Genomic DNA, 27066 nt, shown 5'->3' with positions numbered 1-27066 from the left:
CAAAAAAAGGAGTTGGGGAGTTTGTATAGTTTTTCTAAAAATTAACACTTAGAAAAACTTTTATTTTTCTGTCCATTGAGATTCTAAACTTTAATCCTCCATGAAAGAGGACACCAAGGGAAGACTAACAAAGAAAAGAAACCTGCTGTGTAAGAATAATATTAAATGTGAAAAGATAAAATTAATCTAGTCCAAACAACCTTGGCAAGTAAATAGTAATACATTATTAAATTCCAATCTCTCTTACATAAATTTTATCCATACTAAATATATGGGATACTTAATACAGATAGGTATTATAACTAAAAATCTAACCTTGAGAATTATGATAACAAAATTGATAATTTTTTAAAATATCTATTCCTTTGTTATCAGTGTAAACACACTCACAAAAGGGAAAGTCTGAAGTAACTGGTTAGGATTTCTCCTCTGTTCCCACACTAGAACTGAGAACTGATTAAAATCAAGTATAAGAAAATGTATTTTTCAAACACTTTGTTCTATAATGTTTACTGTACTTATTTGTCTCAGTGGTAATCTTTCCGGCCAGTTGTTTTGTTTGTGAGTTGTCTTTTCCTCAGAAACCATGGACAGCTCCTCAGAGCCTCAAAGAAAGATTGATTTTTTGGTATGGTTTTCAAGACCTTAAAAAATCTACCTTGTGAACTGCTTCTCCTACCCTTTCCCCCTGTTTCCTGGGCTCACTGAGCTCTCTGCCTTTCCTCAAATATGCTACGGATTCACAGTATCTGAAATGGCACCTCATTACTTTCCTGCCTAGCAAATTCTGATGATTCTCAAATTCTGATGATTCTCAGCTCCAGTTTCCCCTCAAGTGAAAGCTTCTTGCATCTTTTCTTGTCTTCCATCTCCTGGCTAGATTACTTCCTCCCCCTCTGCATTCCTTTACTTTCTTTATTCATATCACAAGGATGGCATATATCACACTGTAATTATAGGATGCTTGCTTTTCTGCTAGTTTCTTAATCTTATGGAGAGCAGGTACTTGTTTATCTTTTCATCCACTAGAGCTTGGCATGGTGAAAGAGATAAATACATGAATTGAACCATAGTTTTATTTACAGATGTCAACAGCCATTTAATAAATGAGGAAATATCCATAAATGTCTTTCTTTTCTATATGAATGTCTTGAATGTTTAAGGCGATAGATTCTTTGAATAGTTGATATTTCTAGTAGCCTGTGTATTCCCAAGGTAATTTACATTACTCCCATGTTTTTCCATAGCTTAAAGCCCCAAGCCGTGGCCTCCCTAAAGATTCCTTCCGAAATTAATGTAACTAGCTAAAATAGAAATAGAAAAAAAAAAAAAAAGATGAGGGCAGCAAAGGATGAGATGGTTAGATAGCATCACTGACTCAGTGGACATGAATCTGTGTAAACTCTGGGGGACAGTGAAGGACAGAGAAGCCTGGTGTGCTGCAGTTCATGGGGTCGCAAAGAGTCAGAAACGACTTCACAACTGAACGACACCAGCAGTGGCTAAAATGTCATAAAATATTCTTGAAACTTACCACTTCACAGGCTCTTTTTCCACAAGATCTTCCAGCAGAAGTAATTTAGGGTTATTATTATCTAGAAGCCTTCTGTATAGCTGATGGAATTGAAGTGGAGCCAGAGAAAAATATAAAGAAGAAGGCTAAGTTCTCCTTCGCCAGGGAATCAGAAGGACAAGCTGAAAAGTGACTTTCTTTCGACTAAAGAAAACCACATTCCACTAAAGGCAGCACATTTTCAGACAGGTGATTGGCCAACTTTATATCCAGGAGGAAAGCGATTTAATAGGAGAGAAGTAGCTTTTCAGAGAATTAAACTTTTTGTCTAGGTCTGGACTGTAGAAACAAGGCCTATCTCACCCGTCCCACAGTTGGGCAATTACAGTTCTTTTGGCCTGAAAGAGAAAATCAAACTTCCAGGGAATTTTAAAAGGCCTTTTGCTCGTGAAATATGACAGTTTGCAAAAGCCTTTTCTTCTTCCATTTACCTTTCAATGAGCAAACTTATCTTCCTAACCAAAAAAAAAAAAAAAAATGCATTAAGAAGCAGCTGCAGCCATTTCCCCTTAGGCAATATGCTGGGGGAATATTTGAGAGGATAACTCCCTAAAGATAAATGGGCTCCTTGGTAGCCTCGGGCAGGAAGAATCAAGGCAAATCGTTTATCTTATACTCTGGGCACTTCTGTGGATGGGCTTGTTAGCCCAATTTAAAAATCAGTGGAGCTCTTGATGAGGAATACTTGCTTATCTGCAGTATTTCACATCCCAGTTGTTGAAGTTTTGCAGGGAGTTCCTCTGCAAGGTCGTTATGGTTTTTTTGTTTTTTGTTTTAATTTCCAAGTTTGAGGCAATTTGAGAGGTACCTTCTTGGGATCTGGAGTAAGACTGAGAAGCTGAGTGAAGCTTCACTCTGTAAATCTCTTCCTGTTTGTCAGAAGATTTTCTCTTAGGCTGTAGGGCTCGGAGCAATAGTAACTATTATTGACATGTGATGACCCAGTCATATCATACTTGACTTAAAATCCTCTCTGAGACTGTGCTCATGCTCTTGGACTTGATCATGTTCTCGGACTCTCCTCTTCACTGAACCTCTCTACTTTGCCCCTCCCTCCCTACAGATGTGTCTTCTTTTTCATCACGCACGTCTGCCTTTAGGATCTCCTTGTCCTGGACTGAGGTTTCTGCAAATATTTATTTCTCTCCTTTACCTCTGATGAGCCCACAAAGAAAAGACAGCAGAAATCCTCAGAAGGGGAGAAGTGGGAATGTTTATGAAAACTAATGTTTTAACTTGTCCCATGATTCTGCTGCCTTTCCCATAGTGATGCCAATTGGATATGCCCTTTCATTTGGAATTCAGGGCAAAATAGATAATATTTTATCAGTTAAACATCTACAGAGCATCTCCTTGTTTCCACAAGTACTTTCTTGGTGATGAGTATGAAATCACTGTGTTTTTAACTCTTATTCTTTCTTTCTCTCTCTCTTTTTTCTATTTTTCTTCTCCCCTGTCATTCTTGACAACAGTTATTATTTTGCTTACAGCTTTGACAGAGGGAAATGTTGATTAATAATGTCTAAGACTTAGTAACATAAGTCTATAGTATAATACTTCATGTGACAAGAATGAAATTCCTTCAAATCTAGGATTTGTTTTACCTCTTCAAATTACATGTTGAAAACAGTAATATTTAGGTAGAACGGCCTTTGAAATCACAGTTTACAAAAACAGCTTGTAAAAATTTTGTTTGTTGGGAGAAAGACCAGTGGGTTTACATACATTTTTTCCCATATTAATGTTTTCAGTTGATTATTCATGTTTCAAAGAAAAAAGTTTAATAGATCTGATAGGTTTTATTTTTTGAAGCATATTTTTTTTTTCTCCCTCAGTTAATGAAAGAAGTATTTACAGTGAGGAGGGTTCTCTGAGAGTGGGCCTGTGAGTGGCAGTGATGTAGGTAGCAGGGGGAGCAGGTGAGAAACAGAAGTTGGGTGGATGTTGAGGTTGGGGATGGGGTTCTGGGAAGGGCACTGATGGCCTGAGCAAACCTGTTGTTGCTAAGTTGTGTCTGACTCTGTGACCCCATAAGCTGCAGCCCACCAGGCTTCCCTGTCCTTCTAGAGTTTGCTCAGAGTCATGTCCACTGAGTTGGTGATGCCATCCAACCATCTCATCCTCTGTCGCCCCCCCTCTCCTCTTGCCCTCAATATTTCCCAGCATCAGGGTCTTTTTCAATGAGTCAGCTCTTCACATCAGATAGCCAAAGTATTGGAGCTTTAGCTTGAGCCCTTCCAGTGAATATTCAGGGTTAATTTCCTTTAGGATTGACTGGTTTGATCTCCTTGCTGTCCAAGGGATTCTCAAGAGTCTTTTCCAGTACCACAATTTAAAAGCATCAGTTCTTCAAGTGCTCACCCTTCTTTATGGTCCACAGTTGTGAATGTGCCTGGTGGTGAAAGTAAAGTCCGATGCTGTAAAGAACAGTATTGCATAGGAACCTGGAATGTTAGGTCCATGAATCAAGGTAAACTGGATGTGGTCAAGCAGGAGATGGCAAAAGTGAACAAGTACATTTTAGGAATCAGTGAACTAAAGTGGATGGGAATGGGTGAATTTAATTCAGATGACAAAGCAAACCCTGGATATTATTCAATACAATGCAAAGCCTTTTTCCAACTTATAAATGACATTAAGATTGTTTTGAAAAGATGTTTGGTGAGCAGTGGGAAGAGTGATGAGGCAGAAGAGGAAATCAGAGTGCAGCCTCACACAGGCTTTCCCCACAAACCAAAGGCACAGACCCCAAATTCTACCCCAGAGTTCATTTGAAATGACATTCAAAGTTGCCTTCAGCACCCCTAACAAGGGGTTATTTTCTAACATGATGATTTATGCTACAATTGTGAAATAATCAACTCTCATTCAGAGCTACCAACTATCTCTTGGGTTTAATGTTGAAAAAAATTTGAGGTTAACCTTTTGTAGAGAAGCCCTAGATTATTACTTGGAAAGCAAATTTGTTAAAGCACCTCTTTATGTAACGTTATTTATCTTCAGTATGCAAATAAAAATCGAACAGAAACAAAGCCTTATTATATGAAAGAACAGCATGTGATACAAGGAAAGGACCAAAGGCTGGGAGCCAGGATGCCTGAATTCTAGCTCGGCCGTCCCCATTCCCAGCGAGAATGGCACTGCTTTTATTCATTTTGTGTACTGAATTTCAGTGTCATGTTTTATTTGAAAAGAAGGTTTTATACCAACAAAGAGGAAAAAAGCTTTAGAAACCCTTGTATGCCGTGTCCTGGGTTTGTCCTTGGGTACAGGGACATTTCCTTTCTGTTTTCAGAGCACCTGGTGCTCTCTGTTGACATCAGCCACCCTCTGTCCCCCATGCTGAGCTCACCTGTCCTGAGTGATGATCAGCATGGGAGGAACTCTCTTTAAGTGTTTTACCTGTGGATTATCTCATTAATGGGTAAACTTTTTCTGTAGAGGGCCAGATGGTAAATATTTTAGGCTTTGGGAGCCATAAGGACTCTTTTGGTTTATCTCTGCTGATACAGTACAAAAGAAGCCATGAGATGGTGTGTATTGTGTTTGAATAAAACTCACACAATGTAAGATAAAAGAAATATAATCCACATCTTTTAACTTTCAAATCTGGTGGGTTTTCTATAATTCCTTCTGCGGCCTCCTGAACTATAAAAAATGCATTTATCATCCCGAAGTGGATAACAGACCTTTTAGGAAAAGAATAAAAGTAGTAAAAGAGGAGGTAGACTTTGGAGAGAATTTTAAAACTTTTTTAGTTCATTAGAAATTTTCCCCTCAGGAGAATAATGCATTTTCTTAATGTTGTTTACCTGTTAATGAATTTTCATGGAATGTATTCTGCTAATGATGTAAACACACACTAATATCTTTGCTTCATTAATATTTCCCTGTAGAATTAATCTGTATGTGTTTTTCTTTATTTGCACATTTTTCCTGCAGAGGACCTACTACCTATAGGAGACAATATAGCATGATGTTGCAGTGGTTAAGAGTCCTAAGGCTGAAAACAGATTCCCTGGTTTTGACCGCCAACTTTGGCATTTATCTTTACCAAATTTCTAAACTTCTCTATTCTTCAGTTTTCTCAGCTGTACAGTGGATATGATAATAGCATCTATAACAGGGTTGCTGTGAAGATTCTGTGAGCTAATACAGGACAGCCCCGGCTGTGTATATGCTGGTTACTCTCATTCATGTTCGGGCAATGTTATCCAATATCACTATTTCTGTTAATGCACATCAACTCTTGAATCACTCTGAAATTTACCAATCACATTTCTTTTTCCTGATTTATGTTTTTCATTTGGATCTGAGTGTTTTAGGAAGATGCCCATATAGAGAAAACCTCAAAATATATTCAAATATATAATTTCTTTAAAGGTGAAAGCATTTCTATAGAAGAATGAATTTTATTGATGTCATCTATCACAATTCCTATTTGCTGCTTATGAAATAAAGGAAGAGAAGAGAGGTGTGCACAGCCAGCAGTCATCATCAATATGACTGATTTTGTATCAGTAGAGTATGCTTCTACAGTTAGATCATAGATGGAAATTAAGAGATCTGAGTTAGATTGTATGTCTTTGATCAAATCACATAACTTCTGTGAGCTCCCTTCCTCAATGGGCTAAATTTAAGATCCTTTTCAACAGTAAAAATCTGTCCCTAGTATTTTTAGGAACATAAAATCACCCTCAATATATTAGTACACTCAGTTCAGTTCAGTAGCTCACTTGTGTCTGACTCTTTGCGACCCCATGAATCGCAGCGCACCAGGCCTCCCTGTCCATCACCAACTCCTGGAGTTCACTCACTCACGTCCATCGAGTCTGTGATGCCATCCAGCCATCTCATCCTCAGTCGTCCCCTTCTCCTCCTGCCCTCAATCCCTCCCAGCATCAGAGTCTTTTCCAATGAGTCAACTCTTCGCATGAGGTGGCCAAAGTACTGGAGTTTCAGCTTTAGCATCATTCCTTCCAAAGAACACCCAGTGCTGATCTCCTTTGGGATGGACTGGTTGGATCTCCTTGCAGTCCAAGGGACTCTCAGAGTCTTCTCCAACACCACACTTCAAAAGCATCAATTCTTTGGCACTCAGCCTTCTTCACAGTCCAACTCTCACATCCATACATGACCACTGGAAAAACCATAGCCTTGACTAGACGGACCTTGATCAGCAAAGTAATGTCTCTGCTTTTGAATATGCTATCTAGGTTGGTCATAACTTTTCTTCCAAGGAGTAAGCATCTTTTAATTTCATGGCTGCAGTCACCATCTGCAGTGATTTTGGAGCCCCCCCCAAATAAAGTCTGACACTGTTTCCACTGTTTCCCCATCTATTTCCCATGAAGTGATGGGACCGGATGCCGTGATCTTCGTTTTCTGAATGTTGAGCTTTAAGCCAACTTTTTCACTCTCCTCTTTCGCTTTCATCAAGAGGCTTTTTAGTTCCTCTTCACTTTCTGCCATAAGGGTGGTGTCATCTGCATATCTGAGGTTATTGATATTTCTCCTGGCAATCTTGATTCCAACTTGTGTTTCTTCCAGTCCAGCGTTTCTCATGATGTACTCTGCATAGAAGTTAAATAAGCAGGGTGACAGTATACAGCCTTGACATGCTCCTTTTCCTATTTGGAACCAATCTGTTGTTCCATGTCCAGTTTGAACTGTTGCTTCCTGACCTGCATACAGATTTCTCAAGAGGCAGATCAGGTGGTCCAGTATTCCCATCTCTTTCAGAATTTTCCACAGTTTATTGTGATCCACACAGTCAAAGGCTTTGGCATAGTCAATAAAGCAGAAATAGATGTTTTTCTGGAACTCTCTTGCTTTTTCCATGATCCAGCGGATGTTGGCAATTGGATCTCTGGTTCCTCTGCCTTTTCTAAATCCAGCTTGAACATCGGGAAGTTCACGGTTCATGTACTGCTGAAGCCTGGCTTGGAGAATTTTAAGCATTACTTTCCTGGCATGTGAGATGAGTGCAATTGTGCAGTAGTTTGAGCATTCTTTGGCATTGCCTTTCTTTGGGATTGGAATGAAAACTGACCTTTTCCAGTCCCGTGGCCACTGCTGAGTTTTCCAAATTTGCTGGCATATTGAGTGCAGCACTTTCACAGCATCATCTTTCAGGATTTGAAATAGCTCAACTGGAATTCCATCACCTCCACTAGCTTTGTTCGTAGTGATGCTTTCTAAGGCCCACTTGACTTCACATTCCAGGATGTCTGGCTCTAGGTGAGTGATCACATCATCATGATTATCTGGGTCGTGAAGATATTTTTTGTACAGTTCTTCTGGGTATTCTTGCCACCTCTTCTTAATATCTTCTGCTTCTGTTAGGTCCATACCATTTCTGTCCTTTATCGAGCCCATCTTTGCATGAAATGTTCCCTTGCTATCTCTAATTTTCTTGAAGAGATCTCTAGTCTTTCCCATTCTGTTCTTTTCCTCTATTTCTTTGCATTGATCACTGAAGAAGGCTTTCTTATCTCTTCTTGCTATTCTTTGGAACTCTGCATTCAGATGCTTCTATCTTTCCTTTTCTCCTTTGCTTTTCACCTCTCTTCTTTTCACAGCTATTTGTAAGGCCTCCCCAGACAGCCATTTTGCTTTTTTGCATTCCTTTTCCATGGGGATGGTCTTGATCCCTGTCTCCTGCACAATGTCACGAACCTCATTCCATAGTTCATCAGGCACTCTATCTATCAGATCTAGGCCCTTAAATCTATTTCTCACTTCCACTGTATAAGGGATTTGATTTAGGTCATACCTGAATGGTCTAGTGGTTTTCCCTACTTTCTTTAATTTAAGTCTGAATTTGGCAATAAGGAGTTCATGATCTGAGCCACAGTCAGCTCCTGGTCTTGTTTTTGTTGACTGTATAGAGCTTCTCCATCTTTGGCTGCAAAGAATATAATCAATCTGATTTTGGTGTTGACCATCTGGTGATTTCCATGTGTAGAGTCTTCTCTTGTGTTGTTGGAAGAGGGTGTTTGCTATGACCAGTGCATTTTCTTAGTGGATACTAAATGGTAAGATGAAATCATAGAAACTTGAATGCTTTTTGCAAAGAACCTGTAGAATAATGCTTGCTTTATCTAGTGATATATTTTGGACTCTGAGTCAATCTCTCTTTTTTATACCAACTTGCCATTAAACTTGGTATATACAGATAATTCGTATGGCCAATTAAATGTTGAGGAGGGAAAATAACCATCTCCTGCTAGTGTGTGTTCACTTGGCTAGTGGGGGAAACACTTGCCTTCCTTTTGATACTTGTTTTTCAGTTCAGCATACAAATGAATTAAAGGTCTCTAATGTAACCATCTTGTTGAATTGTAAAGTATGAAAGTGTTTGATTAGTATTATATTGAAATTGCCAGTAAGTATCTGAATTAAGTTCAGTATAAGAGGTTTTATTGAAATGTCCAGCTAGGTGTAGCATCGGATATACATTATTTGTTAACATTTTATAATTATCTGTTGGGGGAAGTAAAATTTTCATAGGTCAAAAGATCAATGAATCATAGAAAAAGATAAGACAATATACAATTTAGTGGCAAAGAAGAGGAAAATCAAAGAGCGCTGGATGAGGAAAGGTTTCCTGGGTTTAATAAGACTCAACCATGGCTTTAAAAGGTGTGTTAGCAATCTCCAAGACTACCTTCAGGCTTGATGATTCACTAGATGGAATCACAAGATTCAGAAGTTGTCATATTCATGGTTATGAACAATAAGAAGTCAATCAAAAACTGTAACAAAATAAAAAAATTGAAATACACGATGCATACTTCCCTGGTGGCTCAGGCGGTAGAGAATCTCCCTGTACTGCGGGAGACTTGGGTTCTATCCCTGGGTCAGGAAGATCCCCTGGAGAAAGGAATGGCTACCCACTCCAGTATTCTTGCCTGGAAAATCCCATGAACAGAGGAGCCTCCCAGGCTGTGGTCCATGGGATCCCAAAGAGTCAAACATGGTTGAGCAACTAACTAACAAATACATAAGCAAAACAGATGGAATAAGTGTAGTGATTCCGTTCCTTTTTTAATGTTTTAATGTTGTATTCACAAAGCAAACTGTACTTTCAGATTACTCCTTTTTACTCTGTTTTAATTACTTATGATATGATTGTAGGTTCCATCTTGGCCTTTCAAGATTTGTGTGGTTGATCACGGGCACGCAACTTTCTAGTCTGTCTTTTTTACCTGATCAAAGAGAGTCTTTGAAGTTTTAAATCTGTGATTACAAGTGAAGAATTTTATTAATCAATAGAATAATTATATTTATTAATTCTAATAATTCTGTTAAGCAATCAAATTATTTTTCCAAGTCCTTAAGCCGTTTTGACAATGTACTACTTATTTGTTAAAATGTTTTCTAGTACCTGAAAAATCAGAATGGTATTGTATCAGGTTGGCCTAAAGTGTTGCATAAGATCAGTGTTAGGATAGTCTGGTTAGATAAATTTTATCGTGTTTATTTGGATATTAAAAAGCATTGCCTGCAGTATAATCCCAATAAGATAAGAAAAAGGGTAAGAAAAATAAATTTAAATTTAATGTTGCTCATATTTTCTGACCTAAATTCCACCCCTGGAAAGACAAGCAGGTTCTTCCTCTTGTCAGTGAAGATAGAACAATAGTCAAGTTACCAGGTGATTTTTGCTTCTGATTAGAAAATTTTAATTTAAGCCCAGGGATCTTTTTCAATAGTTTCCTCCCTGTTCTCCACTTTAATCTTTTCCAAGAGGATCATTATTATTTCGAGGGTTTCTTCTTATAACACATTTATGTACATCTGTGTTCTTCTCTTTTGAGATCAGATCTTTATTTCTGAGCAACCTTGGCTGTTTGTTTTATTTGGAAAAAATCAGAAACCTGGATATTTAAGAAGACATTTTCTATCGTCTTCTAACACCACTTCTCTTTTCCTCAACTTCAGGCCTCCTGAACTCTGCAGTCAGTGTAATTTGGTTTCTACACCCTCAAGTGGACAAACTGGGGTTTCTGTTTCTCATCAGAGAGATCGTTTCCGTTTATATCAACCCTCCTTCTCTCCTCTATTCAGTATGCAGTCTTGGACAAAACAATGCTCTTGTTGCTTCTGTGAACTGATGGAGAGAGCTCTGTTAGTGTTCCTTCTACTGAGCTGCTAGCCTGTCAAGAATGCTAACTTTAAAAGTCGCATTAGCTGACTCCACCATATTACTGAAAATATGAGTCTTGGAGTCACTGTCTATGCCATTATTTCACAGAAATTACCTCTTTCCCTCCCCGTCTTCTCCCTCTCCACCTCTCTTTTCTATCTCCCTTCTTTTTCCTCATCTGACTTGTTGGGTCTCATTTGAAGAAAAAAAGAGATTACATACTGAGGAATAGGGGACTTATTTGTTTTCAAACCAGTATCCTCTGGGCCTAGATGTTTTCTTTGGGCTCAAATTATGTACAGTTTTCCTTTTATGTACAATTATCAGTTTTACTAATTAAAGTACATTTTGGTAATTATAAGTTATGTTACAAACTAGAGGGCTGTATATGGTGTTTGTTTTCATTCAACGTTGTCATAGTCAACTTTTCAATTATTTATTAAACAAATGTCTATTAAATACCTTTAATACTTCTCTAAGTGCTTGGACAAAAGTATATCCCTGTGCGTTTTTGTGAGAGAGGGAATAGAGAATAAACAAACATAATAAAAATTTCCATTTATGATGAAAATATTTATTTGCCTATGGTAATAATTTCAAAAATAAAGTGTCCTTTATAGAAGTTTTCTCTTATATCTAATCACCAGATTATTTTTTAATGTGCTATATATTCAGTTTTAGTGCAGGACCTACATTGATCGACTCACTATTCTCTCTGTTTTTATCATATATTTAGTTCATTCACATTGAACTACATTGTGGAGAATAAAAATACAGAGAGCAATTTTATGTCCTCTTAAAAATTATAGCTTGAACTAGAAAGAGGTTACTTCTTGCTCCTACTCTTTGATTTCATCTTAATTTCAAAACTAATTTCATGCTTTTAAATGTTAAAGTACTATAAGGGTTTTCAACTTCCTGTCTTTAATTCTACCATTATCTGTTATCTACCATGCTAATTTCTTTCCTGATTAATCGGGACTACAAGAGACACCAGAACAGAAAAGCAGAGGTCAGAATGCTTACCAAATGATGTTCTGATATAATGCATAATTCATGAAATGTTATATTCACTCATATTTTCCATTGTGCTCAACTGAAAATGTGCCTTGCTAAATGCAACTCTTTACATTGTTTTAAATGTTGAGATATACTAGCTTTTTCCTGTTAGCTTTCATCATAAATGATTCTTCAAAAAAAGGATCCTTGTGGTTTTCTCTCTTAAGGTTCTCCAAAGTTGGTTACTCAGTGCCAAAGGAATGATAAATATCAGTTCATAATTCAAGTTAATCTACTGATAATGAGTTTATTTCATTATATAATATAGTTATTTTTAACCAATATTCTATTATTTTGTGTTTTCAAAGAGGAAGCTAATTTATTGCTGTTCTTGCATTGGTAATCAGGACTCTCAGCTGCAAGTGGCAGAAATTCAAATCAAATTAGCTTAACTGAGAAAGGAATGGGAAAGGTAAAGGTGGTGGTAGTGATTCAAGCATGGTACAGCCAGGGCTTCACCCAATAGCACGAATATCCTGGATGCATGCGTGTCTCTCTCACCTTTACTCACTTCTTACTTTGACATCCATTTTTGAGTAACAGGTGGCAACAGAGATGGTCCTTAGTTCCAGGCCTCATAGTTCACATTTACAGAGAAAAGACTATGATTCTCTTCCCCCTGATGTTTAATTTCTTCAGAAGGGTTATATTTGGCCATTCTCTCCACGTGCATACCCTTGGATAAGTTTGCCTCCCAAAGGATGAGAAGCTCTGATTAATATGAGTTGAGTGTCTTACTGAGCGGGGAAAGAGGAACTGGCCTGGCTAGGGGACAGGAGGTTCTTACACAGGAGGACAAGGTGACCAGCAGTAACAGACTCCCATGTCCAGTTCGGGTCTTTGTGATGCCAGGCGTCAATCTGGGAGTGCACATAACAAATCTCTCAACTAACAGTTCTTCAGGTCAGTTACTTAAATTTTAAAATATCTTCAAAGTGATCTAAATCTCTAGGAATCATGGGCAGCTCAGATATGATTCTCCAAATGTCAGAGCATGTTTTCCCCTCCATTCAAATCACTGCTGGGACTTACCTGGTGGTCCAGTGTTTCAGAATCTGCCTTGCAATGCAGGGGATGGGAGTTTGATCCTTGGTTGGGAAACTAAGACATGCTGCGGAACAACTGAGCCCACAGACCACTGCTACTGAGCCCACATGCTTTGGAGCCCAAGTGCCCCAACTAGAGGGGTCCGTGCACTGCAACAAAAGCTCCTGCATGCTGCAGCTAAGACCCACAGAAACTAAAGAAATCAAGAAATACATAAAATATTTTTAAAAATCACTCCACAGTTAATCATGCTGCCTATTCAGAACTAAAGAATATAAACAGACTACATTGGAGTAATGTGTGTATCGTGTTTGTGTTCTATCAGGTAGCATTCTTCAGAGTGGGGACAGGCTGCAGTCCATGGAACTGCAGAGTCAGACACAAGAAAGAAGCAAAACTTGTTTTTCTACACAAGGCCCTTTATTTTAGGCATAGACTTTGGGATCTTGGAATGAGTGAAGTCTCTCAGTTGTGTCCGACTCTTTGTGACCCCATGGACTGTAGGAACCTACCATGCTCCTTTGTCCATGGGATTCTCCAGGCAAGAGTACTGGGGTGGGTTGCCATTTCCTTCTCCAGAGGATCTTCCCGACCCAGGGATCGAACCCGGGTCTCCCACATGGTAGGCAGACACTTTATCGTCTGAGCTACCTGGAATCTTGGAGTCACAGTCAAATCATAGTTCTGCTTATTAACTGGGTAACACAGGTATCCGTTTACACACCTTCTTTGTTTCTCAGCCTCCTCATCTATAATCGGGTGATCAAAATAAGGTCTGCTTTTATAGACTTGTTTTGCAATGATTAAATGAGAAAAAAATATATCTGGCATTTACCACAGCAGCTGGCATATAGTTAGATTTTTATTGAGGTATAGTTGACATACAATATTACATTAGTTTTAGGTGTATAACATAGTGATTTGCCATTTGTGTATGTTGTGAAATAATCACTACAATAAGTCTAGATACCGTCTGTCACTGTACAAAGTTAATACAATATTATTGACTCTGTTCTCTATGCTGTACTTAAAATCCCCATGACATTTATTTTATAGCTAAGACTGTGTACCTCTTAATCCTCTTCATCCATTTCACTCCCTCCATCATCCTCCCCTCTGGCAACCACCAGTCTGTTCTCTGTATCTATGAGTTTTGTTTTATTTTGCCTGAGTTTTCTTTTTGTTTTTATTTATTTATTGTTTCTTTTGTTTTTTAGATCCCACTTATAAGTGAAATCATGTAGTATCTGTCTTTCTCTGATTTACTTAGCATTATACCCACAAAGTCCACCCATGTAGTCCAACATGGCAAGATTTCATACTTTTTTGTGACTTAGAGTCCCATTGCATGGACTCCACATCTTTATCTATTCATCCACTGATAGACACCTAGGTTGTTTCCACATCTTGGCTATTGTAAATAATGCTACAATGAATACAGGGTGCATATATCTTTTTGAGTTAGTGTTTTCATTTTCTTCAGATAGATACCTAGTAGGAGAATTGCTTGACCATTTGGTAGATCTATTTTTAATTCTTTGAGAAACCTCCATACTGTGTTCCATAGTAGCTACACCAAGCTGTTATCAAGAAGGACAAGAAATAACAAATGTTGGCAAGGATATAGAGAAAAGGGAACCCTTTTGCACTGTTGGCATCTAGTTCGTCCTTAATAAGTATTGGCCACACTATGAATTCTATCTCTGTTCCTAGCCTCATCTTTGGGCCATTCCCCTATATCTGCCCTGTGATTTAGTCACAGACTTATTTCCTGAGTTGCCATTCTGTTTTATAAATCTTGGCCTTTATACATTCTGCTTCCTCTGTTTCCCCAAGGTTGAGTGATTAAAGATTAGTATTATGTCTTACTTGGAGCTCCAGTTCTTAATACAATGCCAGGCACCTTTTTGAAGACTTTTAAGAAATAATGTTGAATGAGGACAGCTGTTCATTCCTGAAAATAAAATTAGCTCCTTCAAGTATTAGTATTTGCTTTCAGTTTGGCATTATAGTTGGGTAAGGTAGAAGCCTCTGGAAAAAAAACTACTTCACCCTAGATAGCCAAGTGTTGTGGAATAGGTTCTTTGGGCTAAGTCAGTGATTTTTTTTTTTAAATCACAACCCTTCTCAACTATCTCTGACCAAACTATCTGTTACAACAGACAGACACTTAACATTTGATACCCTAAAAAGGGAAAATATGCTCATTTATGAAATTAAAAGGGAAAAGAAGATAATCGTCTCATGGGTAAAAGTTCTCTGAATGTGCTTTGGTTACCTGATAAGTAGCATTAAGACTTGCCTATGGCTTAGTCTCTCAAGACCCCACCTTTGCTGCTTGGGAGCAAATCATACTGAACCAGCATGATTCCGTATAAGTGCAGGTGACTCCTGTTGACGTCACTGGGCTGTGTCATCAAGGTATGAAGAGCTAGAGGCACTTTTATTTGATCAGTTTTGAAGCATTCAACCAAAGTGATTGGATCACACAGTAAAATACAGTAGAAACATTTCTACTACAAAAATATGTGGTTGTTTCTGGCAACTTTTTCTGAGGACTCAGAAAAAATAATAATTCTCTGATCTCCAGAAGCTAATTTTGTTAAGTGGTAACTGGCTGGTTTTAAAAATGTTAGTTAAAGAGGGAAAAGTATGAAGTACAAGAGGAACTAAGTTTCACTGTAAATATCTCTTAGACTTTGAAGTTGCTTTATTTGCATATTGCTGTGATTTAGTGTTGGTGAGTTGCTCAGAATCACAGAAGTACAATAACTAACTGTCTTGTTCAAGACCTACTTGTTATTTGTCTGTTTATGAACTGCTACTCCAATATTATTTACTCTACTTTATAAATATTTAAGTTCATTTTAACTTTGATCTTCAAGTAAACAAACATTTCATCCGGTGACCAAAAAAAAAAAGTAGTATATTCTAATTGTCTAATATCAACAAAACATTTTAAAGTTATCTTTTTACAGATATGGTTAGGTATTTTCCATTTGTTGATTGAAATGAAATATTTGAAAAATTGCTTCAAATGTTTTTCACAAGTAAAAATTTTGTCACCATAGATTAACTTGTCATGGAAACACTTATACAAATACATTTTTCTTTACTAATTCATTGCAATTACAGTATCTTAGATGCATTTTAGAATTAAGTTATAAAATTATGTTAAACATATCTTGTATTAGCTTTTTAATAAAGCTATAATGTAATAAGTGATGGCTTTGAAGTTATTTGTGAGAATTACAGAAAGAATGTCTCTAATTTCCATTTGGACAGCATTTTATTCTTTGTAATTTGTGATAGGAAACACTACATAAATATCGTTAACGGAATACTTTGGGCACCATTTGTTATATTTATTTCTTAGAAAGGATGGGGTGTGTGTACCACTCCTCTCCTTCGGTCCCAACTCCCCGTACAGTAATTTCTTTTCCTTTTTGTTTTCTCATAAAATAAATGACAACATTCTTTGGATTAGGGAATTTATAGAACCAAGTCATGTATTCAGGATTTGGGAAGCCAATATGGGAGGGTATCAAGGGAAAGTTTATGCTAAAGCTGAAACTCCAGTACTTTGGCCACCTCATGCGAAGAGTTGCCTCATTGGAAAAGACTCTGATGCTGGGAGGGATTGGGGGCAGGAGGAGAAGGGGACGATTGAGGATGAGATGGCTGGATGGCATCACGGACTCGATGGACGCGAGTCTGAGTGAACTCTGGGAGTTGGTGATGGACAGGGAGGCCTGGCGTGCTGCAATTCATGGGGTCGCAAAGAGTCGGACATGACTGAGCAACTGAACTGAACTGAATGTAATCTAAGTGACTCATCTGTGGTTTCGGGGTGGTATTGGACAATTCAAAACTTCATGCAAAGTAGCAAAATAACAGTGACTACCACATGGACGTGAGTCTGAGTGAACTCCGGGAGTTGGTGATGGACAGGGAGGCCTGGCGTGCTGCGATTCATGGGGTTGCAAAGAGTTGGACAGGACTAAGCGACTGAACTGAACTGAACAAGGGAAAGTTTAGGCTAACATGATAAATTAACAGCTTCAAAATTAGAGCTGTGCATATACTGTTTTAAGAATCTGTTTTTGTTGTATTTCTTCTTCTAGTTGGATATTTTTCCAGTTGGATCTCCACTTTTAAAAATATTATAGAAGAAAAACTGACACTTAAGATCTTGCCATGTTTATTTAAGAAACTTGCCACGCTTATCGTAACAAATTAATGTTTTTCATTCTGGTCCATGCTTCTATGTCAGTGCAGACTGGTAACTAACATTTCTTTGATTAAGCAGAGATCTGTGAATTGTACTGGGGGTAGCACTACTCTTGTTGCTCAGTGGTAAAGAATCTGCCTGTCAATGCAGGAGACGGGTTCAATCCCTGGGTTGGGAAGATCCCCTGAAGAAGAAAATGGCAACCTACTCCAGTATTCTTGCCTGGGAAATCCAATGAACAGGGGAGCCTGATGGGCTACGGTCCATGGGATCACAAGGAATCAATATGACTTAGCAACTGAACAACAACAACAGTCACTACCCTAAGTCACCTCCTGGGTCTGTATTTCATGTCTACTTGATATTTCTTTAACACGTTCTATATGCAATATCAGAGTTTCTGTGCTCTTTACCATTCTGCATGCAGTGTATTGGAATTAATTTGCATCTTGTTTTCTAGATGTCAGTAAGTTTCCATATAAAAAAGAGGAAATTTACCATACTTATCATAACAAATTAGATTTTTACTGATTCCTACATAATTTGTTGGTCAGAAATTGAGTGCATTTATAGTACAAGGGCTGATCATGGGAAAAGCCAAGAAAGATAAAATTGAGTTTTGGAGACTTGTACCTTATAATTGAGACTCAAACTTACCATGTCATGTCTGTGGAGTTTACATTTCCTTTGGCAACACATTGAATGTATTTTTAATCAAAATAAAATGTTTGCCATAAAATTCACCCCTTTAAAGTATAGAATCAGTAGTTTTTTAATATATTAAAAAAAACCAAAAAACTGTACAACCATCACTGCTAATTCCAGAACATTTGCATCATTCACAAAAGAAATTCCATACCTATTGGCAGTCACTTTCTGTTCTTTCCTGGTTCCTGGTAACTATAATCTGCTCTCTGTCACTGTGGATTTGTCTATTCTGGACATTTCATATAAATTGAATTGTACAACATGAGACTTCCTCTGTCTGTATCTTTTACTCAGCATAAAGTTTTCAAGGTTCATCTGGGTATGTCTCAGTACTTCCTTTCTTTTTGTGGCTGAGCAGTGTTCCTTTGTACGGTTGTATGGGTATGCTGCATTTTGTTTACCCTCTTCTCAGTTGATAGACATTTAACTTCCTTCCACTTTTGCCTATCATGAAAACAGTGCTGTGAACGTTTGTTGTAAGTTTTTGTGTGAATCATGCTGTCAACGCTTTTGTATAAATACCTAGGAGTGGAATTGCTGGGTCATGTAGTAAAACTGTGTTTAAATTTTGGAGTAACTGTCCAACTGTTTTCCACGTTTTCACTTTTTCATCAACAAGATACGAGAGCTCCAATTTCTAAACATTCTCGCCAACATTTAAATGTGTTAATTGCCTCAATTTTAATTGGATGCATTTTTTTTTATTGGTTGTAACAGTTCTTATATATTGTGAATGCTAAAGCCTAAACAGCTCTACTTTGTAAATATTTTCTCCTATTCTGTGGGGTATCTTTACATTTTCTTTGCAGTGCTCTTTGACATGCAAAAATTTTTTAATATTGAAAAATTTTAGCTTATTTTTGTTTTGCTTGCTTGTGTTTTAAGTGTTTACCTAACACTAAAAAAACTTTAGCTAACATCTTTTTTTGGAACATCATGCCTACCTTTCCCGTTTCATCTCACATCTCACCCTAGACACACAGACACACAGGCACACACATACCTTTTATGCCATACCCATTCCTAACCATGTCAACATGCCATGCTCTCTCAGTGACCTTGGCATATGTTTCTTCTGTCACTCAAAGTGCCTCAGTTGGCAGTTTTCGTAAACTCTGACTTGACCTTTAGGAAGCTCACCCAGACCTGCCTTTCCTCGACCTGACCCATGGCTGTATATCCTCCCCTTTCCTCTTCTAATCCCCAGGCATACAGTTACGTCATACTTTAGCTGCACGTTTTCGTCTCTGCCACCCACACTGCACCTTGAACTCCTTGCGATCAGGTCTTTCTTTGATTTCTGGTTATCCCAAACTGAACAGGGATCTGCAGTCAATACTGAGAAATATTTGAATGAATGCCTACTATTAGATTCAGACTGCCTTAGTCACCACCAGAATTAAAGGCTGCGTCTTTCACAAACTCTTTTCCATGGGCAGACATGGCAGTTTGGACCTTTTGTGTCTGTTCTCCTCCTTCACCTCATTGTGCCCACTTGGTTACAGTCTCTATGGCAGTCTATTCAGTGAAGTAATATTAAAGCATGTAATTTGAGCTAAATGATTTCCTGGATTATTTAGTTCCTCATCTGATTACGCACTAATTCTTGGGGTCAAGAATTAGAACTAGGTTCAGGATCTTTGATTTTTCTCTTAAAGACTGAGTTTTTACATAGGTAATTCAGATTCACAAGATATGAATAGAAAAGTTGACTTTAGCACCAATCCCATTTTCCTTAGACCCATTGGGAAGAAGGGAGGGGGTGAGGAAGGCTAGCGGAAAAGCAGGTGACAAGATCACAGTTTATGCAGGTCGGACAGGTGCACACTGACAGTGAGGACTAGGTATTATCTGGCATCCCCTGCATCCCCAAGGACACTGAGGTGTCCATTGTGTGCTGTTGGGAAGAAGAGCAGATGAGATGTGATGCGGGCATTCAGCAGTTCCAGTGGCAAAGTCAGAGACTGGGGGTGTTTCAGCAGGCTGCCCTGAATGATGGCTGTGAATTACTCCCTTGGGGGCAAGTGACCTACCTCCGGTCATTGAGGGATTTGGTTTCCCAGTCTAACTAACCCAGTGATTTCTGTTTAATATGTTTCACTTGTGGACTTGTGCCTGAATTCAAACCAACTCATTGAATCGCATTGTGTCCATCAGCTTTAACTAATTTAGAGCACGTTTTTATTTTTGCCAGGTTCCTCCTCCCTGCAGAGTCTTATTACTAACTGGATTTGGGAAGGGACACTGGCAAGGCCCACTACGTTGACTTCAGCTTCCTCTTCTGAAGGTATTTTATTCTTGGTGAACTCCTCTACAGTTCTTTGTAGGAAATGAAAACCAAATTGGAGAATTTTTGGCAGTGTCGAAGGCTGACAAAACTTCCTATTACTTCTTGTTATAAACATTAGGCTGGAATGACTCTTTAATGACCTGGGAATGTTGACATAAACCAATGGCTTATGCTGGCAACTGTCATTTAGGCAAAGAGCTTAATTCAAATGTTGTTAAGCAAATGTCTATAGCATAATGATAGGATATTATAAACCCTTCATAAGGAAAGCTGTATTTGTATTTTACAGATATGTTAACATTTAACATCCAGAAGCTATGCTTAGTCAATTTTTAAATTGAGAACAATCTCTGCATTATAAAGCATGACTTATTTAGTTTTCTAATTAACATAGAAGCACAGAGATAATTCATGAATATTCTTGCTGTTTCCTGATGAGATTTTAGTTATGATTTTTAAGTCCAAAATATCTCTATCAGATGTCATACTTAATGAATAAAAACAATTTGGAAGAAATTATTACTCTAAGAAAATAGTTTTCTAGTCCAGATGTGTTCTGTACATGATGTTGGCTTATTGACTGAAATAAGAAAACTGAAAGTAAGAGCTTATGTCACATGTGACAGCAACATAAACTGAGAAATAGAGAGGGGAGAAAAGTCAGTAAATGAAGAAAACTTAAAATTTCTTTCTCTAAATTATTTGTTGTGTATTTCAGCTACATATGCCAACATTTGTCGAAATTAGTTTTTTCAAGAATCCAAAACTTTTCTAAACACAGATTGTCACTGAAGCATAGGACATACCTAGTAGAATATTAAATACTTGATTTACTAATTTTTCTAAAAATAGGGAAGCAATATATTTGTGTGTGTGTGTGTGTCTCTGTGCAAAGCAGGAGAGACAGAAACAGAGAAAGGCAAGAAGAGAAATACAAAGTAAACTGTATTACTTACTATTAAAGCATGACTCATGACTATGGCCTTCTAAGTAATTAAATATCTGATGAACATATCGTCATATACCTAATAACTGGAATACAACAAAATACATTTAATGTTAATATTATATGAAATATAATTTCATATTTAGGGATTCAAATTTTATTAGTTATTCCAAAGAGCTTTATTAGCCCAATCCTAGAATTTTAAAACTTTTTACCTGAGGTAACAATGGTAATAAATGATAAAGATTATTGGAATAGTGCTTGACATTTTATGAACTAGTTCAGGCAGGTGACGTAGTTCATCTTCCGTGTTTTACAGATAGAGACAGAGGTTGCTGCTCCTTAAAGGAGTAGGGTCACACAGGTTTCTGATATCATCTTGGAGTAGAACCTGTCTCTGAACTTTGTAACGTTGTGCACATAGAAAACTTTCATTATGTAACAACTCTTAGGTGCTCTATTGATCTGACTTTAAAAATTATTTAAACATTGTCAGAATTTGTTATACAAAGTCCTAAATGTCTCAGAGTTCCAAACATAAGTGTTCTTGACATCATACTTTTTCTGTCAAGTTATAAGGGATAGAAGAAAATATTTCTCCAAAGAAAGAAAGTAGAAGTATAAAGTCTCCATTTTAAATTGAATTAATCACCTTTACCTTATGTTGAAGTATAAACAGAACTTCATATCATGTTTGGCTTCAAGTACTATCAGAAGCATTTGTGTTTCAGTATTTAAATAACGTTGTAATAACTGTCTCAGAAACTAAAAACTAATTTGGCTTCCTATAGCTTTAGGGGAAAAAAAAAACCCTTACTCTTCAATGGAAAATCTCAGAGTTTTCACTGTAAGTTGTTATATCTGAAATGATTTACAGGTATATTGACATTAACTGTCAGTATACCCTGAACCATCCATGCTTTATAACTTGAAATTCTGTAAAACATATTTTGGGCTTCTCTGGTGGCTCAGCTGGTAAAGAATCTGCCTGTAATGTGGGAGACGTGGGCTCAATTCCTGGGTTGGGAAGATCCCCTGGAGAAGGGAAAGGCTACCCACTCCAGTATTCTGGCCTGGAGAATTCTGTAGACTGTATAGTCCATGGGCTCGCAAAGAGTCAGACACGTCTGAGAGACTTTCACTTTCCCAACATATTTTATTCTTCTTGAAATCTATTCAAAGAATGACTGTTTGGAGAGGAGATATGTGCTTCCCTGCTGTCATACTGCGTCTCTCTCTCCCTCTCTCTTTAATGTCGAATGTGGTCTTAATCTACCTTTTAGCAAATAGAGTTGTGAATACTCTCTGTCCTCTCAAGCTATCCTCATCCTCAAAAGAAGGAATTTACACATAGCACCTAACTAAAGTGATTTCTTTTTCAGTTTTCTGTTAAAGCTGTTTCTCTTCTTAAAGGGAGATTCATATTTTGCATTTCATGTTTTCTTTAAGAACAGACTTAGGTTTTCTGTTTCCACATTGGGAAACTGATTTGAAATCTTGCTATTTGGTAGTTACTCCCTCACTGCATGTGTTCTGCAAATATAGCCACTGACAAATTTAACAAAAGATAACCAGTAATATTCTGGCATGTGGCACATACTGCTATTTAGATATATTGAATACATATTGAATGAGTTGTGCTTCCCAGGTGATACTAATGGTTAAAAATCCACCTAACCAAAGCAGGAGACGCAAGAGACGCAGATATAATCCCTGGGTTGGGAAGATCCCCTGGAGGAGGAAACCACAACTCACTCCAGTATTCTTACCTGAAAAATTCCATGGGCAGAGGAGCCTGTCAGGCTACAGTCCATGGGGTCGCAGAGTCAGACATGACTGAACATACACACACACATTGATTGAGTCATACTGGGCTTTTCCAGTATCTAAAACACAAGTTCATTTCTGTCTGAGAGTCTTTATATATTATTCTATCTTCCTTCTGATAAAAATATAATTTTTCTTTGCTGTATAATAGATGGTAAATGATAAATTTGTCAGTAAAACTCTGAAGAGGGTATTACTTTTCTCCCCATTTCCCAGACAAACTGAGAGAGCATGCTTAGTTTTTGAAAGAGGAATCAAGATAAAGTGCTTAGAATAAAGTCTGAAATAGGGTAAGCACTTAATAAATATTAGCTTTTGTGATCTCATATGTAAATCATATCTTTTATCTATATGTTTCTTTTCTGAGTCAGTTGACAAACACAAATTTTCAGAGTTAAGGAAAGAACTTTTGTAAGCCTACCACCAATACTTCTTCTCTATAGGCAAGCATTAAGGCCATCAGTTAGAATGTTTTAACTGTTTTCTCACTGAATCCTTTTAACTGTATGTCTAGTTTTCCATACCATAGCAATTAGCAGCAGTCAATTGATAGGTTGTAATTGGAGCAGCTGTCAGTTGGGGAAAGGAAAGAAAAGCTTCTGATTTAAATGGATCATAATAATGATCTGCCACTCAAGTCACCAATAAATTTTCTTTGGCTTATTCCATTTAAGAAAGCAAAAGTAAGTATAATAATATGCTTTATAAGTTTTACTTGAGCTGCTGTATTCCCTACTTTTATTTTTGATGTAACTTTGAAAAATTCTTCAAAATCCATAAGTACTTTAGAAAGATTCAATTATTCCCTTATATATATATTTTTTTTGTCCAGATGTCACCTCCTTAGATTGACATTACTTGACCACCATATCACACGCAGGCCTCTTGCCTTACTCTGCTTTTCCTCACAGCATTTATCATTTCTTCTTTATTATTTGTTGCTGTAATCTTTTTCCTATACTGTGATATTAAACCACATGAGGACAGCAGCTTTTTCTTTGTTTTTTTTTTTTTAAATTGTTGTTATAATCCTGGCTTGTAGAACAATGCCTCTCAAGTAACAGTCGTTTAAATATGGTCCAAAGAATCAATGAATGGATGAATTAATAAAGAACACAAAAGCACCAGGGAACACAGCAGAAAGCAATGACGTAAACTGCAATAAATTTATACTGCCTATTACAATCTTAGATATCTCTCAAACGTTTTCTCTTAAAGCCACTGTTTTATTCAACCTTTATTGATATTTGCAAAACATTTATAGCAAATCTTACTGTAATCTCAAAGATATATTACATAAAATTGCATTATTCATACTGCAGAAATAAGCAAATATGAACTGTGAATAAAGACATTAAGTGATAGAGCTAAGCTTAAATAGTTTATTTAACACAAGAGCATTGAAAATATTTTAGCTTTTATACTAAAAGTACTGTTCTACATATCCTATAAAAAGGGGAGAGAGATTCCTATGTTTTATGTCATCTATGTGTATATAATCTCTTTTATGAGCAATACATTACTTAAATTTTTTTATTGGGACTAAGGTAATTCTTTCCCAAGTAAATGCTCTCTTGTCTACAACAACAGCAAATACCATAATCATGATATTTAAATTCTAGTTAATTGTATTTGAATGAGATTGAAAAATAAAGGATATTTAAAATAGAACATCCTTTTAGAAATACTTATTTTTTCTGTGTTTATTTGATCATTCAGTCTGTGTCTACTTATCAAGACATGTACACACTGCTATGTTTAAAATGGATAATCCAACAAGGACCTCCAGTATCACACATAGAACTCTGCTTGATGTTATGTGGCAGCCTAGATGGGAGGGAAGTTTGGAGGTGAATGGATACATCTTTAGGTATGGCTGAATCCCTTGCTGTTCATCTGAAGCTATCAGTGCTGTTAATTCTTTACCATCAGAGTCACTAGGGAAGCCCTAATTGGCTATATCTCAATACAAAGTTAAAAAAAAAAAAAAGAATAACGTTAAAAGAAAACAAAAAGAGCTAGGCAATATATGTCAAGGAAACAAAGGTTAAAAAGTTACTTTTATTTCTCTGGAGGAGTTCAGTCTAGTAGGGATAGATGGGTAAGAACATCAACTATATGCGTGCACACATACACATGTATTTAGTACTTGCTCCTGATCACCATCTGCTCCTACACTCCACGTGAGCTCATCTATCTTGACAGTCCAGGACTGCCCAATTGCTTAGCTTCCTACTGTTAAAAGGTATGGGAAACTCTGAACTCTCTTAGTCTTAAGTACCACAGTTTCCCATCCCGTACCTAAAAATGTTCCTGTCTATAACCAACCTCATCTCTTTTTGTCAAGCCTCAGATAAAGTTTTGTTTCTTTTTTCTGTATTGGCTTCATCCTTCCATCTATTATTGACCTGACCTCTTCTCTCCAAGAATTTTCTTCAGTGTTTCTATTTGCATTTTTTAATAATTTGTGTCAGCTTTCCCCCTTTGCTCACTTTCTCCACGCCTTGTACTCCATATCCAGGTTGTTTACCAGCCCACACCAGCATGGCGCCTGAGGACCAGTAATAAGCATTGCTTCCCAACTTTCCTTTCAGTGATGCCACATTGGTAGATTGAAATTGCTCCCTTAAAGTTGAATTATCTACATGACAGAAATTGGCAGATGCTACAGACCAGGTTACCCTTCTGATTTTTAAACATTTATAGGCAGTAATAGGGGTTCTTAATTGACAGCAATTAATTCTGCCTAGAGCATGGAGGAATAAATTGGGCAATGTTTCTAAACTCTAAGATTTTAAATTATAGACCACTAAACATGTATCACTTCATGGGAAATAGATGGGGAAACAGTGGAAACAGTGTAAGACTTTATTTTTGGGGGCTCCAAAATCACTGCAGATGGTGACTGCAGCCATGAAATTAAAAGATGCTTACTCCTTGGAAGAAAAGTTATGACCAACATAGATAGCATATTGAAAAGCAGAGACATTACTTTGCCGACTAAGGTCTGCCTAGTCAAGGCTATGGTTTTTCCAGTGGTCACATATGGATGTGAGAGTTGGACTGTGAAGAAGGCTGAGCGCCAAAGAATTGATGCTTTTGAACTGTGGTGTTGGAGAAGACTCTTGAAGGTCCCTTGGACTGCAAGGAGATCCAACCAGTCCATTCTGAAGGAGATCAGCCCTGGGATTTCTTTGGAAGGAATGATGCTAAAGCTGAAGCTCCAGTACTTTGGCCACCTCATGCGAAGAGTTGTCTCATTGGAAAAGACTCTGATGCTGGGAGGGATTGGGGGCAGGAGGAGAAGGGGACGACCCAGGATGAGATGGCTGGATGGCATCACGGACTTGATGGACATGAGTCTGAGTGAACTCCGGGCGTTGGTGATGGACAGGGAGGCCTGGCGTGCTGCGATTCATGGTGTCACAAAGAATCGGACACGACTGAGCAACTGAACTGAACTGAAAGAAATATATATATATTTTAAATATTTTAAATATATTTTTTAAAGTAATATTACTATATCTCCACTCTGATTGTCCGTCCATCTGTTAAAACACAAGATGCTCCTCACACCCATGGCTAGAATCTTCAGTCCATGTTTTTTTTTAAACTATTTCTTAGATAAAGAATATCATATTATTAAAACACAATGCTCACCTTTAACAGACAAATAGTGAAACGTGAAAAATATTGCAATAGAAATAGGTATATCATGAGAAGGGTGACATCATGAAGGGGACATCATTCTACTAAGTTTTAAATAACAAGGGGGCATTAATACTTGAGCTGTACTTTGCAGGACAAAGAGATCTTCAGGACCAGGAAGGGAGAGATATTCCCAAGTAGGAACATAATGACCAGTCTGTTAGTTCTAAAACGTATAATCATGAACATATTCAGTTTATTGAGGAGATAACCAAGCACCGTGTTGTCAGTCCTTAGGGGGCCTGTAGGGTGGGGGTAGCTTGAGATGAGGATCAACAAGGTAACCTGAGCTGAACCATGAAGAGCCTGGAAGCCATGCTTGGCAAGTCTTCAGGGGAAAATCAACATCTATATTACATTCCTAAACTGTAGTGTGTTCACAGGCTGGTTTTCCCCACTTCTCCCAAGTTAATCCTGAATACTAAAGTGCTTATGTTCTGAGACTACAGGAATATTTATTAAATGTACCTACGATATTTTTTCACTTGAAAGATTTATTTAGAAAAAATTCTTTCTGTTCTTAAAT

The 27066-nt window shown here is 37.5% G+C and overlaps 1 protein-coding gene across 2 annotated transcripts in view; it reads left to right on the top strand.

Annotated features, from left to right (window-relative positions):
• The first annotated feature begins 19989 nt into the window (after window positions 1-19989).
• OXR1 (oxidation resistance 1) overlaps window positions 19990-27066 on the top strand; it is a 458954-nt gene continuing 451877 nt past the window's right edge. The window contains exon 1 of one of the 2 annotated variants that reach the window (XM_040262147.1): window positions 19990-20056. The gene's annotated coding sequence lies outside the window, so the exon portion shown is untranslated. The remainder of the gene's footprint in view (window positions 20057-27066) is intronic. The other variant, XM_040262149.1, reaches the window with a different exon arrangement.

This window comes from Oryx dammah, unplaced genomic scaffold (genome assembly GCF_014754425.2).
Source record: "Oryx dammah isolate SB20612 unplaced genomic scaffold, SCBI_Odam_1.1 HiC_scaffold_19, whole genome shotgun sequence".
In the NCBI taxonomy this organism is placed as follows: Eukaryota; Metazoa; Chordata; class Mammalia; order Artiodactyla; family Bovidae; genus Oryx; species Oryx dammah.
This window is presented reverse-complemented; position numbering and strand designations above follow the sequence as displayed.